Genomic DNA, 3,830 nt, shown 5'->3' with positions numbered 1-3,830 from the left:
CACCTGATCCTGCTTTTCTCAAGCCTAAACACCCCCAGCTCTCTTAGCAGCTCCTCACCAGACTTGTGCTCCAGATCCTTCCCCTGCTCTGTTGCCCTTCTTTGGACACGCTCAATGTCCTTCTTGCAGTGAGGGGCCCAGAACTGAGCACAGGATTGGAGCTGTGGCCTCACCAGCACTGAGTACAGGGGACAGTCACTGCCCTGCTCCTGCTGGCCACACCCTGGCTGATCCAGGCCAGGGTGCCACCTGGGCACTCTGCTGGCTCATTTTCAGCTGCTGTCACCAGCACCCCTGGGTCCTTTTCCACTGGACAACTTCCCAGCCATTCTGACCCTGGAGCATGGCATGAGGTTGTTTTGACCTAAGATCATTGTTGAACTTTATCTGTATGGTGCTAGATATTGTCCACACAAAAGAACAATCACTTGTTCAAAGTTTGCTGCTCATATTTTCCTGGAAACTCATAATAGTTTTTAGCATTACTGCAACATCTTTCAGTATGGCATGGTCTTTTGTAGTTATTCCTACTGAAGCATAAAAATATAAAAGCATTTTATGGTTTGGCAGCATGTGGATGGTTTCTAGCTCTATAGACAAAAATACTTCTTGGTTAGCTTGTTTTAGCTTATCAAATGTTGTCTGTGATCTTGTCTGCAGTTAAAATAAAAGACTGTTAAACTTGAGACAGTACATTTCATCGATGGCTTTATATCCTGTCACAGTTGCCTCAGTTTCTGTATTGTGACATAAGAATTTATTAAAATGATTCTGGTTAAGATAAGCAAGTGATAGAAAAAATAAACACTCTAGAAGCATAAATTTGACTTTGTACTGTATGAGGGGATTACAGGAAAAAAAACTGGTTTGTTTTCATCTTGAATGTAAATTATTTTGTGATAGTTTGACAGTTTTAGTTTTCAACGGCACAAATGTGCTAACAATTGTACAAGCTACTTTTGGTCATACTGAAATTTAATGATGGAAGAGTGTATAATTGGAATTTTCCAATGTGGCATAGATTTAAGTTCTTATTTTTTGAATCAAGCACATTAAGTGAATGTTCTGTTGAAATACCTTGTAGAGAAATAATTAACAGTGCTGACATTTAAGTTGTCATTTGGGGTTTCAGAGAAAGCAATTGAGTAGATGTTATGGGAGTTCACATTGCTCACTTGCATAAGAATGTATTCATATAGAATACGGTGCTATATTGGTTATATTAAGATGATATTTTCAGGTTATGCTTGAGTGATCAGGTGCTCTGCCTTAACTAATTTTATTTCGTTTATCTTTGGAGTCCTTGTTTAGTTTTCTAATTAACTGAATGTCATTATTTTCAGAATTAGTGTTGGGGTACAGTGGTAGGGCAATTAAAAAGAATTGCTGTGTTACCTTCTATAGAAGTCCATTATGAGGTCTGAACTATTTGGCTTGCCGGGAAAAGTTAAGCCCCCATTTAACTTGACCGTAAAGAGGTATTTGGCTGGGGATTCAGAGGCAGGCATATAGGATACTGGCTTTGTCATTATCTTGCTTTTCTCTAGAAACAGAAAAGAGCTTTTTATCAACCTAACATCTAAATTCATCCTTCTGACCTTGAGAGCCATAATTCTAACCAGAGTGCAAATGACAGTAGCACAGTATTTGCTTGCTGTCTCTGCCTTCTGCAGACACTTGCTCTGAGCATTTACATGCTCAAGGCTGAGTCTGGGCTAAGCAAATACTGCATCTGCTTGGACGTCCTGTTCTGCTTAACAGTTGGCAGCATTAGTAATGAGACTTGGGTTAGTGTGAGTGCTCCTTGCAGAACCAACTGCATCCAAATGTATACCACCACCAGCAGCAATGGAAACTTTGCTTCACCTTCCTGGTAAAAAAAACCAAAAGCAAGCAAAAGTTTCCTAGAAAATTCAAGCAAACAGAAATACTTTACATTTTTCTACAAGTTGAAAATGAGGATTGTTCATCAGAGTAACACAATTACTTTTAAGAGTGGAGCCTTAATCCTTGACTTTCCCTCCCAACCTGAAACCTACCGTCTCATAAGACTACACTGCAACTTTATTGCAGGCATAACTAATTATTATATTATAAGCACTATGCTATTATCCAAAAGGGTAACTGGCCAGACAGATATAAGCCATGGTCAGTTTGTTTTTCATTTAGGGTAGCTCATCAAATTAGTGGGGAAAAACCTGCAGGAACCATGGAGAAAAACACAAACACAGATGTCTTGATTTTACACTTGTTTTGAGTGTTTGACTGTCTAGAGCAAAAGATTCTTGGAGAGGTATTCTTGAAGTATTCCATCTTCCAACACAGTACGTGTGGCAAGAAAAATGCCACAGTTGACTCAGGCCTTTGCCCCTTCATGGCTTGAGGGTTGCTTGACCAAGTTTCTGATTGGCATTTCTGGGGTGTAAGCAGAGGTCTCCTCAGAGCAGCTGCTCTTGCTGACCTCCCTGCCCGACTAGGCTGAGCCAGCTGGGGCAGGGGCTTAGTAGTACTTTCAAACCTGCCTTCTTCTGCTACTTGCTTGCTTCAGCCTGACCTCCATCAGGTCTTAAGGTATATCCAGCAAAGTGTATATCCAGGGAATGATTTCCTCAGGCTACTGGACATTTTCAAATTTTATGTTTTTCTCATGAATAATTTGCCAGGGTTTGTGCCTGTTTTTGGAACAAGGAAACAGGAAACATCACTGTTGAATATCATGAACTTCAACCTCTGACAAGTTACCTTTTCCATTGCTCTTTCTAGGAAATAGTAATTGGATCAGGATTTTCTGTGTGTTTTGTGTGTGTGTGTGTGTGTGTGCATACTGCTACTCTTGCTGTAAAGTGGTAAACAAGAAAGTAGGATAGAAATCAGCCCCAGTTTTAATTGTGTCTCTGGCCTTTGAGCAATGAGATTTATTTTCTGCTTGCGTCCTCCTGTCTGAAACACAAGACTTGAGAATGAAGTGTCCTTTAGCAGTCCTTACAGATACCAGTGTGGTGTGTGAGAAACACCAGGATTAAGGGAGGAGCTTAGAGAGGCTTAGGAAGGACTAGGTAGATGAAAGACAAGGGAGGTGTGGAGCACATGAGGAAGGGAGTTGGACAACAGTAGTTCTTAAAGTAAGAGGAATGATATTCTGCCAGCAAGGACCCAAATCACCTCTGTGTATTGGGAGCTATTTGGGATGTTAGTTGCTAGCTGTACATACACTGATGCTGGGAAAAGAAGCATTAGAAGGAGAAAACATATCCCTTACACAATGCTTATGCTTTTTGGTGCAATTTTATGATGTACTTAATGCAATTTTATGTGTTACTTAGTTGTCAAGTCCATTGGGGATATAAGCACACTGCTGTTCATGGAGCATTGCCTTGCTACTGGAACAGGAAAGGCTTACAGATTATCTGGAACAGAGAATTGAACAAATACTAAATGAAGAATCAATCCTCCTCTCAAACTTTTGCACCAGTTATGAAGAAGAATATTTGAATGGAATTTCCAGAACTTCATTAGCTAATCTCACAATGTTGCATAAAACCAGATGTACTGTGGACTAATGTCTGCAGGAAAGATCTTGGTTCATTAAGAACTTAATTGTTTTATGAATAACTAAATTACATAGTTATTACTAATAACTAAATTATTATTAGTTAATAATTACTATTTACTTGTTACCGACTACTAAATAACATGGTTATTACCTTGTTGTTAAATAATATGGTTATTTACTAATGTTAGAGCCACCATGGATTTGTTCTATAGTGATCCTTTCACAATCTTGAATATTCTTCCTCTGCCTTAAAACAATTCCAGTTCTATCTCTCTGA

The sequence above is a fragment of the Serinus canaria genome, chromosome 1 (assembly GCF_022539315.1).
Source record: "Serinus canaria isolate serCan28SL12 chromosome 1, serCan2020, whole genome shotgun sequence".
NCBI lineage: Eukaryota > Metazoa > Chordata > Aves > Passeriformes > Fringillidae > Serinus > Serinus canaria.
Note: the sequence above shows the minus strand (reverse complement) of the source record.